The following is a 13,477-nucleotide window of genomic DNA, read 5'->3' on the forward strand; positions in this document are numbered from 1 at the left end:
CAGCTCCAGGCCAAACTGACATGTTCTCTCTCATCGCCATTCTCTCCATCTCTCATCAGCACTTCATCTATAGGGCATTCATCCCTCGCTCCAATTTGTACTCCTCCTCCATTCTTCTCTTTTCCATCACCTTTTCATTCCTTTTCTGCCTCAAGTTCTTATCCTCTACTCCCCTCCCTCCTCTCTCCACTCTTCTCCATCTCCCTAGCCACCCTCCCTCTCCTCTCCCCATCCCTTGTTTCACTATCTCCCTCCACTCTAGTGAAATCCCTCCCTCCTCTTAAACATCACAAAATCCCCTCCTATCCCAATCCAGGCCTCTCTTCCTCTCTCCCTCCCTCTCCATTTATCTTTCCCTCCCTCTCTCTCTCTCCCCTTCATCTCACCTCCAGCCACTCAGCGCTCCCTCTCCCTCTTCAGCAGCACCGCCCGCTCTCTGTCTCTTTCTACCTTTCTCTCTCCTCCTCTCTTTGGCTCACAGAAGGTTCCCAGGCTGCTGGTCCGTCCGTCTGTCCGTCCGCCCGTCATTCTGACTGTCCGACAATCCCACTGAAGCTCCAGCCCCAACCGGGACACAGACTCTCACAAAGGTAAGAAATAGGGGAAGATGAGAGGAGAGGAGAGAGGGGCTCTGCTTCCCTCAACTATCACTGATACTGGAGGCAGACAGGATGAGGGAAAGAAAGAGAGAGGGAGTGGGGAGAACCAGAAATGAGAAGAGATTAAGTGGAAAAAGAAGAGGGAGAGAGGAGTGGAGAGGAGAGGCGGTAATGCAGTGCACTGGTACTTGTGAGAAGAGAGGAATATAGAACGAGATGTGTAGATTGAAATGGTGTGTCTTGAGGAAACTGTCTGAGAACAGAGAAAGAGAGAACACTTTGATACATGCAGTGGGCAGAAATGCAGAAAGGGAGAGAGAGAGGGAGAGAGAGAGGGATGGAGAGGGATAGAGAGAATGTTATGAAAATTTTGGTTTATCAGCTGTGCGGCTGCAGAAAGCAGAAAGCAGCGGCAGCTCTGCCTCTCCGTAAAATCCCATTCACAAATAAGACCTAAACTCTGGCGACTCCGATTGGTCCCCGAGCGGTGTGTGTTTGCTTCAATGTGTGCATGCGCTGTTTTAGAGAGTGAGATTGAGAGAGGGTGCGAGGGAAGGAGGGAAAGGGGGAGGCAGGAGGGAAATAGAAAGCCTATTAGATAGCTCTTCTATGGGTCTGGCTGATGCTGTGCTTGAGCGGCTGCTCCAGGTGCACACACCATGCAGGCTAGCAGAGAGAGAGAGAGAGCTGGGCTGAGTTGGCGTGTACGCTTTCATACAAGATGTAATGTAGGGAGGGAGGGGTGGTTATACTTGTCATAATGCAGGCTTTAGAGACAGAGACGATCAGTGTGACTTTGCGACAGACTTTGGGACACTTTCCCTCCTCCCCTCCTCCCTCCCCTTCCTTTACCCTCCTCCCTTCCTCCCTCCCCTTCCTTTACCCTTCTCCCCTACTCCCTGATTGCCTCATCTCTCACTCCAGATTGCTCCCCTTTGATAACATCTGTACAAACAGAGCTGCACTCCTGGCATGCAAACAGCAGCCTGTAAGAGTGACGTTATATTTGTGGGAAACTGTCATCGGTGCGGCACAGTACGGGCATCCTGAAGGATATATGGGAGGGAGAGAAGGATGGAGAGAGAGGAATGGAGAGAGAGGGATGGAGGGATGGGGAGAACTTCAGTAACACAAGGGAGTTAATGGGACAGACAGACAGAGAGAGAGAGAGAGAGAGAGAGAGAGAGAGAGAGAGAGAGAGAGAGAGAGAGAGAGAGAGAGAGCAAGAGAGAGAGAGAGAGAGAGAGAGAGAGAGAGAGAGAGAGAGAGAGAGAGAGAGAGAGAGAGAGAGAGAGAGAGAGAGAGAGAGAGAGAGAATGCATAAACTGACATATGGCGGGCATGAGGGGAATAATGAGTTGGCAGGAGAAAAATAGGAGGAGGGTTGTGCAGACAGAATAGAGAGAGAGAGAGAGAGAGAGAGAGAGAGAGAGAGAGAGAGAGAGAGAGAGAGAGAGAGAGAGAGAGAGAGAGAGAGAGATGTGTGGAGAGGAGAGGCGGTAATGCAGTGCACTGTTACTTGTGAGAAGAGAGGAATATAGAACGAGATGTGTAGAATGAAATGATGTGTCTTGAGGAAACTGTCTGAGAACAGAGAAAGAGAGAACAGTTTGATGCATGCAGTGTGCAGAAATACAGAAAGGGAGAGAGAGAGGGAGGGATTGTAAGAGAGAGGGATAGAGAGAAGGTCATGAAAACGTTGGTGTATCAGCTGTGCGGCTGCAGAAAGCAGAAAGCAGCGGCAGCTCTGCCTCTCCGTAAAATCCCATTCACAAAAACGACCTGGAATAGATGTTGAATTGACGTCGGTGCCCAGTGGGTAGAAAGACACTTCTTTCCCCTGCTCCATCCATCCTCTATCTCAGCTTCACTACATACAGTATCTCACACCCCATCACTCCTCTTTCATTAGAAGTGAATGTGAGGGGTGTGATGCATGACTCTACTCTATATCATATCATGATTTTCTAGGGATTCACTGATTTAGAGGCGAGCGGCTCTTTGGAGTGTGAAATACAACCTTGTGAAATACACTGCCACAGTGTCCGTCGCATTTGTGGCGACTGGGATCGGCTGGGATACACAGTACAGCACAGGACAGGAGTGATGTAGATGTGCAAGGGAGCGTGGTGGAAGGGTGGGACTGTAGGGAGATTTAAGGGTTGTGTCAGTGGGGGTAACTGAGTTCTTGGGTTGTACACTTTCCGCTTGGTGGTAGCTACAGTATGTGTTCAAGGGTTCTGCCTCTGGTTTGGTTTGCTGCTGCAGTGTGTGTTAGAGTAACTTTCGCACTCCTTCTTCTTGGGGTGTCTCTCCACAAACCCTGTCTAAAATAGTGGAGTAGTACAAGCATGTTATTGTGTGTGTTTGTGTGTGTGTGTGTGTCTTCATCCAGACCAGACCAGCAGGCCTCTAAAGCGCAATGTAGCACCACAGTTAATGAAGAATATCTCATCCCCGATCCCTGACTGTGACTCAGGCATGGGCAGATTAATGACACCATGGAACATGGATGGGATTAGAGTTCCAATCCAACAGAGATGATCAATCTAGCCTGATAGTACCAGTTTACCAGCACCAGTGTAGCATCCCCACATTAGCCCCATACATCAAACTACAGATATACTTATTATCTATATATTTTCTACAGTTCCACAGACGTGTGTGGGTGCCTTTCTGTGTGTGCAGTGCACGCATGTTTGAGTGTGTTTGAGTGAGTGGGTAGCTAGCTGTGTGCCTGTGGGTGGAAGAAAAGGAAAATGTAATGATTACATGGAGGAAGTGTATTTGATTGTGTGGGATTGTGTAGGTGAGAGGTTGTTAGATGTTAGATAGGACCAACTAATTGTGTGCGGACAGATCCAGAGTGCATGTTAGAATTGTTACGTGGGCAGCCTCAAAACTCAACTGTAGGAAACTAAAGCACAGCTGCATTCTAGAGTCCGAAAGGCATCACTCGCAATACAAAAACTCCCTCATACACACACACACGCATGCACGCACACACACACACACACACACGCACAACTACACTCTTAGAAAAAAGGATTCCAAAAGGGTTCTTCGGCTGTCCCCATAGGAGAACCCTTTTTGGTTCCAGGTAGAACCCTTTTTGGTTCCAGGTAGAACCCTTTCGGGATCCATGTAGAACCTTCTGTGGAAAGGGTTCTACATGGAACCCAAAAGGGTTATTCAAAGGGTTCCCCTATTGGGACAGCCGAAGAACCCTTTTAAGTTCTAGATAGCACCTTTTCTTTTAAGAGTGTACAGGGATGTGATGAAAACGAACTAATGTATCTACTTGCAATTTGCCATCACCCACTTCGTGCATTTCTGATGAAATTGAATTAATTTAAACAAAGCTATTCTCAATTTGCACTGATAGATTTTGACATGAAACATGTAATTAACAGTTAATCGACCTCCGGTGCAGACCGTTAATAAAAAAAAAGATCTCCATCATTATAAAGAAGAGAATTGTAACAAGGTGAGTAGGAGGAGCCAGGCGCAGGAGGTGTGTATCAAACAATAGGGTTTATTTGGCCAATACAGCAGTCTGCAGCAATGCGTAAACCAAATACAGTGTGTCAACACCGGCCTCGGGGACGGCCAGGAGGACGCGGCGCGGGGCGAGTCGGGTGATTACGGTGGAAATCCCTCAACATGGAGGGATCGAGGATGTCCCTCCTAGGGACCCAGCACCGCTCCTCCGGACCGTACCCCTCCCACTCCACGAGATACTGCAGGCCTCCCACCCGACGCCTCGAATCTAAGATGGAATGGACCGAGTACGCCGGTGCCCCCTCGATGTCCAATGGGGGTGGAGGAACCTCCCATATCTCAGACTCCTGGAGTGGACCAGCTACCACCGGCCTGAGGAGAGACACATGGAACGAGGGGTTAATACGATACTCAGGAGGATGCTGTAACCTATAACATACCTCGTTCAATCTCCTCAGGACTTTGAATGGCCCCACAAACCGCCGACCCAGCTTCCGGCAGGGGAGGCGAAGGGGCAGGTTTCAGGTCGAGAGCCAGACCCGGTCCCCCGGTGCATACACCGGAGCCTCACTGCGGTGGCGGTCGGCGCTCGCCTTCTGCCGCCCGATGGCCCGCTGCAGGCGCACATGGGCAGCGTTCCAGGTCTCCTGCGAGCGCCGAAACCATTCATCCACCGCAGGTGCCTCGATCTGGCTCTGATGCCAAGGTGCCAGAACCGGCTGATAACCTAATACACACTGGAAAGGAGTAAGGGTAGTGGAGGAGTGGCAGAGTGAGTTTTCTCTGCCTCCTCTCTGCCCAGGGGAGGAACACCAACCACTCCCCCCGCCGGTCCTGGCAATACGACCTCAGAAACCTACCCACCTCCTGGTTGACTCTCTCCACCTGCCCGTTACTTTCAGGGTGAAACCCTGAGGTCAGGCTGACCGAGACTCCCAGACGTTCCATGAACGCCCTCCAAACCCTCGAGGTGAACTGGGAACCCCGATCAGACACTATATCCTCAGGTATCCCATAGTGCCGGAAGACGTGTGTAAATAGGGCCTCAGCAGTCTGTAGGGCCGTAGGGAGACCGGGCAGAGGAATGAGGCAGCAGGATTTAGAAAACCGATCCACAACGACCAGGATTGTGGTATTCCCTTGTGAGGGGGGAAGATCCGTCACGAAATCCACCGATAGGTGGGACCACGGTCGTTGTGGAACGGGCAGGGGTTGCAATTTCCCTCTGGGCAGGTGTCTAGGAGCCTTACACTGGGCGCACACCGAGCAGGAAGAAACATAAACCCTCACGTCCTTAGCTAATATGGGCCACCAGTACTTCCCACTAAGACAATGCACTGTCCGACCGATACCAGGATGACCAGAGGAGGGTGACATGTGAGCCCAATAGATCAAACGATCGCGGACCTCCAGCGGGACGTACACCCGACCCTCTGGACACTGGGGAGGAGTGGGTTCGTTACACAACGCCCGCTCGATGTCCTCGTCCACCTCCCACACCACCGGTGCCACCAGACACGACGCCGGAAGTATGGGAGTGGGCTCCACGGAACTCCCCTCCGTATCATACAGTCGGGACAGAGCATCTGCCTTAGCATTCTGGGAACCTGGCCTGTATGACAGGGTGAAACAAAACCGGGTGAGAAACATTGACCACCTTGCCTGGCAAGGGTTTAATCTCTTTGCCGCCTGAATGTACTCCAGATTGCGGTGGTCAGTCAAAATGAGAAAAGGGTGGTTAGCCCCCTCAAGCCAATGTCTCCATGCTTTCAGGGATTGGACCACGGCCAACAGCTCCCGGTCCCCCACATCATAGTTGCGCTCCGCCGAACTGAGCTTCTTAGAAAAGAACGCACAGGGGCGGAGCTTGGGTGGTGTGCCTGAGCGCTGGGAAAGTAATGGGAGCCGCTACCTGACCAAAGCCCCGGATAAACCTAATTGGCAAATCCCAAAAATTGCTGCACCTCCTTCACCGTGGTTGGAGTCAGTCAATTACGCACGGCCGAAATGCGGTCACTCTCCATCTTCACCCCAGACGCGGACATGTGGTACCCTAGGAAGGAGATGGACTCCTGAAAGAACAGGCATTTCTCCGCCTTGGCATACAGGTCATGCTTCAACAGTCGTCCAAGTACTTTACGCACCAGGGACACATGCTCGGCCCGTGTAGTGGAGTATATGAGAATGTCATCAATATACACGACTACACCCTGCCCGTGCAGATCCCTGAAAATCTCATCGACAAAGGCTTGGAAAACTGATAGAGCATTCATCAACCCGTATGTCATGACGAGGTACTCATAGTGTCCTGAGGTAGTGCTGAAAGCCGTCTTCCACTCATCTCCCTCCTGAATACGCACCAGATTATACGCACTCCTGAGATCCAATTCCGTGCAGAAGCGCGCCCCGTGCAGTGATTCCGTCATACATGCTATCAGAGGTAAGGGATAGCTGTACTTGACAGTGATCTGATTTTGCCCACGGTAATCAATGCACGGGCGTAACCCACCATCCTTCTTCTTCACAAAAAAGAAGCTTGAGGAAACAGGTGAAGTGGAAGGCCGAATGTATCCCTGTCTCAGCGATTCGGAGACATATCTTTCCATGGCCGCCTTCTCCGCCTGTGACAGAGGATACACGTGGCTCCGGGGAAGTGCAGCGCCTACCTGGAGATTTATCGCACAATCCCCTGTTCGATGGGGTGGTAATTTAGTCGCCCTCTTCTTACTGAATGTGAGAGCCAAATCGGAGAAAATGTGCACTGTGGAGACCTGGTTTGGACTCTCCACCGTACTAGCCCCCAAGGAAACCCCTACACACCTCCCTGAGCACTGGACCATCCCTTGAGAGCCCTCTGTTGCCAGGAAATAGTGGGATCATGAGTGGTTAACTATGGAAGTCCCAACACCACAGGATACGCAGGAGAATCAATCAGATAGAGACTAATCCTCTCCTCATGACCCTCCTGCGTCCTCATTAAGAGTGGTGCGGTAACCTCCCTGATTAGACCTGACCCTAGCGGGCGACCATCTAATGCGTGGACAGGGAAGGGCACCTTAACACGAACAGTAGGAATCCCTAACCTATGAGAATATTGACAATCAATAAAAATCCAAGCTGCGCCTGAATCTACTAGCGCCTTATGCTGGGAATGAGGAGAAAACTCTGAAAACACAACCTCTATACACAACTGACCAACAGGGAGCCCTGAGATGGTCGACCAGTGCTCTGCCTACTGCCTCGACTCCCTGGGGACCCTCCCCAGCACCGGCCCGCAGTGTCCTCTGCGTCCACAGTTGGTGCAGGGGACGGCCCCTCTCCTGGTTTCCCTAAGCGCAGTCCCTCCGAGCTCCATGTGGGTAGAGTCGGAGGTGCTGGGGGATGGAATGAATGGGCCCCGATCAGAACGTCCGCGGGTCTCCAACAGGTTATCCAGCCTGATGGACATCTCCACCAGTTGGTCCAGGTTGCGATTGGTATCCCTGCAGGCCAGTTCCCACCGAACGTCCTCCCGTAGGCTGCACCGATAGTGGTCGATCAGGGCCCTCTCATTCCATCCGACGCTGGCTGCCAACGTCCTGAACTCCAGCGCAAATTTCTCGGCGCTCCTCTTCTCCTGTCGTAGGTGGAACAGACGCTCGCCCGCCGCTCTCCCCTCCGGTGGATGATCGAATACCGCCCGGAAGTCTCCTAGAGATGAACGTACTTTGGTGCGAAAAGTGCAAATCAATCCCAGAACAACAGGAAAGGACCTTGTGAAGATGCTGGAGGAAACAGGTACAACAGTATCTACAGTATCTCACAAAAGTGAGTACACCCCTCACATTTTTGTAAATATTTGAGTATATCTTTTCATGTGACAACACTGAAGAAATGCCACTTTGCTACAATGTTAAGTAGTGAGTGTACAGCTTGTATAACAGTGTAAATTTGCTGACCCCTCAAAATAACACAACACACAGCCATTAATGTCTAAACTGCTGGCAACAAAAGTGAGTACACCCCTAAGTCAAAATGTCCAAATTGGGCCCAATTAGCCATTTTCCCTCCCCGGTGTCATGTGACTCATTAGTGTTACAAGGTCTCAGGTGTGAATGGGGAGCAGGTGTGTTAAATTTGGTGTCATCGCTATCACACTCCCTCATACTGGTCACTGGAAGTTGAGTGCACGTGCTCAGCGTCATATCCAGAGGTTGTCTTTGGGAAATAGACGTATGAGTGCTGCCAGCATTGCTGCAGAGGTTGAAGGGGTGGGGGGGTCAGTCTGTCAGTGCTCAGACCATACGCCGCACACTGCATCAAATTGGTCTGCATGGCTGTCGTCCCAGAAGGAAGCCTCTTCTAAAGAGGATGCACAAGAAAGCCTGCAAACTGTTTGCTGAGGACAAGCAGACTAAGGACATTTACTGGAACCATGTCCTGTGGTCTGATGAGACCAAGATAAACGTATTTGGTTCAGATGGTGTCAAGCGTGTGTGGCGGCAACCAGGTGAGGAGTACAAAGACAAGTGTGTCTTGCCTACAGTCAAGCATGGTGGTGGGAGTGTCATGGTCTGGGGCTGCATGAGTGCTGCCGGCACCGGGGAGCTACAGTTCATTGAGGGAACCATGAATGCCAACATGTACTGTGACATACTGAAGCAGAGCATGATCCCCTCCCTTCGGAGACTGGGCCGCAGGGCAGTATTCCAACATGATAACGACCCCAAACACACCTCCAAGACGACCACTGCCTTGCTAAAGAAGCTGAGGGTAAAGGTGATGGACTGGCCAAGCATGTCTCCAGACCTAAACCCTATTGACATCTGTGGGGCATCCTCAAACAGAAGGTGGAGGAGTGCAAGGTCTCTAACATCCACAAGCTCCGTGATGTCGTCATGGAGAAGTGGAAGAGGACTCCAGTGGCAACCTGTGAAGCTCTGGTGAACTCCATGCCCAAGAGGGTTAAGGCAGTGCTGAAAAATGATGGTGGCCACACAAAATATTGATACTTTGGGCCCAATTTTGACATTTTCACTTAGGGGTGTATGCACGCATGACTGTAAGTCGCTTTGGATAAAAGCGTCTGCTAAATGGCATATTATTATTATTATTATTATTATTATTATTATTATTATTATTATTACTCACTTTTGTTGCCAGCGGTTTAGACATTAATGGCTGGGCGTTGTGTTATTTTGAGGGGACAGCAAATGTACACTGTTATAAAAGCTGTACACTCACTACTTTACATTGTAGCATAATGTCATTTCTTCAGTGTTGTCACATGAAAATATATACTCAATATGAGGGGTGTACTCACTTTTGTGAGATACTGTACAGTGGGGGAAAAAAGTATTTAGTCAGCCACCAATTGTGCAAGTACTCCCACTTAAAAAGATGAGAGAGGCCTGTAATATTCATCATAGGTACACGTCAACTATGACAGACAAATTGAGATTTCTTTTCTCCAGAAAATCACATTGTAGGATTTTTTATGAATTTATTTGCAAATTATGGTGGAAAACAAGTATTTGGTCACCTACAAACAAGCAAGATTTCTGGCTCTCACAGACCTGTAACTTCTTCTTTAAGAGGCTCCTCTGTCCTCCACTCGTTACCTGTATTAATGGCACCTGTTTGAACTTGTTATCAGTATAAAAGACACCTGTCCACAACCTCAAACAGTCACACTCCAAACTCCACTATGGCCAAGACCAAAGAGCTGTCAAAGGACACCAGAAACAAAATTGTAGACCTGCACCAGGCTGGGAAGAGTGAATCTGCAATAGGTAAGCAGCTTGGTTTGAAGAAATCAACTGTGGGAGCAATTATTAGGAAATGGAAGACATACAAGACCACTGATAATCTCCCTCGATCTGGGGCTCCACGCAAGATCTCACCCCGTGGGGGTCAAAATAATCACAAGAACGGTGAGCAAAAATCCCAGAACCACACGGGGGGGACCTAGAGAATGACCTGCAGAGAGCTGGGACCAAAGTAACAAAGCCTACCATCAGTAACACACTACGCCGCCAGGGACTCAAATCCTGCAGTGCCAGAGGTGTCCCCCTGCTTAAGCCAGTACATGTCCAGGCCCGTCTGAAGTTTGCTAGAGTGCATTTGGATGATCCAGAAGAGGATTGGGAGAATGTCATATGGTCAGATGAAACCAAAATAGAACTTTTTGGTAAAAACTCAACTCGTCGTGTTTGGAGGACAAAGAATGCTGAGTTGCATCCAAAGAACACCATACCTACTGTGAAGCATGGGGGTGGAAATATCATGCTTTGGGGCAGTTTTTCTGCAAAGGGACCAGGACGACTGATCCGTGTAAAGGAAAGAATGAATGGGGCCATGTATCGTGAGATTTTGAGTGAAAACCTCCTTCCATCAGCAAGGGCATTGAAGATGAAACGTGGCTGGGTCTTTCAGCATGACAATGATCCCAAACACACCGCCCGGGCAACGAAGGAGTGGCTTCGTAAGAAGCATTTCAAGGTCCTGGAGTGGCCTAGCCAGTCTCCAGATCTCAACCCCATAGAAAATCTTTGGAGGGAGTTGAAAGTCCGTGTTGCCCAGCGACAGCCCCAAAACATCACTGCTCTAGAGGAGATCTGCATGGAGGAATGGGCCAAAATACCAGCAACAGTGTGTGAAAACCTTGTGAAGACTTACAGAAAACGTTTGACCTGTGTCATTGCCAACAAAGGGTATATAACAAAGTATTGAGAAACTTTTGTTATTGACCAAATACTTATTTTCCACCATAATTTGCAAATATATTCATAAAAAATCCTACAGTGTGATTTTCTGGATTTTTTTCTCTCATTTTGTCTGTCATAGTTGACGTGTACCTATGATGAAAATTACAGGCCTCTCTCATCTTTTTAAGTGGGAGAGCTTGCACAATTGGTGGCTGACTAAATACTTTTTTCCCCCACTGTATATCCACAACACAACGAGTCCTATATCAACATAACCTGAAAGGCCGCTCAGCAAGGAAAACCAAAGCTCCAAAACCGCCATAAAAAAGCCAGACTATGGTTTGCAACTGCACATGGGGACAAATATCGTACTTTTTGGAGAAATGTCCTCTGGTCTGATGAAACAAAAATATAACTGTTTGGCCATAATGACCATCGTTATGTTTGGAGAACAAGGGGGGTGGCTTGCAAGCCGAAGAACACCATCCCAACCGTGAAGCACGGGGTGGAACCATCATGCTGTGGGCGTGCTGTGCTGCAGGAGGGACTGGTGCACTTCACAAAATAGATGGCATCATGAGGAAGGAAAATTATGTGGATATATTGAAGCAACATCTCAAGACATCAGTCAGGAAGTTAGCAGAACTGAAAAAGCGTGAGTGAGCAAGGAGGCCTACAAACCTGACTCAGTTACACCAGCTCTGTCAGTAGGAATGGGCCAAAATTCACCCAACTTATTGTGGGAAGCTTGTGGAAGGCTACCCAAAATGTTTGTACCCGTTAAACAATTTAAAGGCAATGCTACCAAATACTAATTGAGTGTATGTAAACTTGTGACCCACTGGGAATGTGATGAAAGAAATAAAAGCTAAAATAAATAATTATCTCTACTATTATTCAGACATTTCACATTCTTAAAGTAAAGTGGTGATCCTAACTGACCTAAGAGAGGGAATTTTTACCAGGATTAAATGTCAGGAATTGTGAAAAACTGAGTTTAAATATATTTGGTGTATGTAAACTTCCGACTTCAACTGTACACCTGTTCTGAAAGGCCCCAGAGTCTGCAACACAACTAAGCAAGTTACACCACCAAGCAAGCGGCACCATGAAGACCAAGGAGCTCTCCAAACTGCTCAGGGACAAAGTTGTGGAGAAGTACAGATCAGGGTTGGGTTATAAAAAAAATCAGAAACTTTGAACATCCCACGGAGCACCACTAAATCCATTATAAAAAAATGGAACGAATATTGCACCACAACAAACCTGCCAAAAGAGGGCCGCCCACCAAATCTCACGGACCAGGCAAGGAGGGCATTAATCAGAGAGGCAACAAAGAGACCAAAGATAACCCTGAAGGAGCTACAAAGCTCCACAGCGGAAAATGTAGTATCTGTCCATAGGACCACTTTAAGCCGTACACTCAACAGAGCTGGGCTTTACGGAAGAGTGGCCAGAAAAAAGCCATTGCTAAAAATAAAAAATAAAGCAAACACGTTTGGTGTTCGCCAAAAGCCATGTGGGAGACTCCCTAAACATATGGAAGAAGGTACTCTGGTCAGATGAGACTAAAATTGAGCTTTTTGGCCATCAAGGAAAACGCTATGTCTGGCGCAAACCCAACACCTCTCATCACCCCGAGAACACCATCCCCATGTTTTTAATCGGCAGGGACTGGGAAACTGGTCAGAATTGAAGGAATGATGGATGGCGCTAAATACAGGGAGATTCTTGAGGGAAACCTGTTTCAGTCTTCCTGAGTTTTGAGACTGGGACAGAGGTTCACCTTCCAGCAGGACAATGACCCTAAGCACACTGCTAAAGCAACACTCGAGTGGTTTAAGGGGAAACATTTAAATGTCTTGGAATGGCCTAGTCAAAGCCCAGACCTCAATCCAATTGAGAATCTGTGGTATGACTTAAAGATTGCTGTACACTAGCGGAATCTATCCAAATTGAAGGAGGTGGAGCAGTTTTGCCTTGAAGAATGGGCAAAATCCCAGTGGCTAGATGTGCCAAGCTTATAAAGACATACCCCAAGAGACTTGCAGCTGTAATTGCTGCAATAGGTGGCTCTACAAAGTATTGACTTTCGGGGGGTGAATAGATATGCACGTTCAAGTTTTTTGTTTTTTTGTCTTATTTCTTGTTTGTTTCACAAATAAAATTATTTTACATCTTCAAAGTGTTAGGCATGTTGTGTAAATCAAATGATACAAACCCCAAAAAATCCATTTTAATTCCAGGTTGTAAGGTAACAAAATAGGGAAAATGCAAAGGGGGGTGAATACTTTCGCAAGCCACTGTATACAGAGACTGATGAGGGGGTATGTACCAGGTGTGTGTGAAAAACAAGACAAAATAAATGGAATGATGAAAAGAGGAGCGGCAGTAGCTAGAAGGCCGGTGACGACGAACGCCAAAGCCTGCCCGAACAAGGAGATGAGGCAGCTTCGGAGGGAGTCGTGACAAGAATAAATGGGGGGATGAGAAAGAGGAGAGAATTTTCCTCTTTCTGTGCTAAAGTGTCAGGCTGTAGTTATACTGTAAGGAGGTGGCGGTCAGTGCCGTTTAAGATGGAGGGCCATTAAATTTTTTATGAGCATGGCCTTATTTCTATTACAGCATATTGGATGACTGTCATTCATATTCCATTCACCCAGTTAAATGAAACAGCGATAGGTTTAGGCT

At 48.4% G+C, this 13,477-nt stretch overlaps 1 protein-coding gene across 1 annotated transcript in view; it reads left to right on the forward strand.

The window, feature by feature from the left end:
- Window positions 1-382: 382 nt before the first annotated feature.
- The window catches only part of LOC121569731 (parvalbumin-7), a 56,784-nt gene continuing 43,689 nt past the window's right edge, over window positions 383-13,477 (forward strand). The window contains exon 1 of the mRNA XM_041880887.2: window positions 383-590. The gene's annotated coding sequence lies outside the window, so the exon portion shown is untranslated. The remainder of the gene's footprint in view (window positions 591-13,477) is intronic.

The sequence above is a fragment of the Coregonus clupeaformis genome, chromosome 7 (assembly GCF_020615455.1).
Source record: "Coregonus clupeaformis isolate EN_2021a chromosome 7, ASM2061545v1, whole genome shotgun sequence".
Classification (NCBI taxonomy): Eukaryota; Metazoa; Chordata; class Actinopteri; order Salmoniformes; family Salmonidae; genus Coregonus; species Coregonus clupeaformis.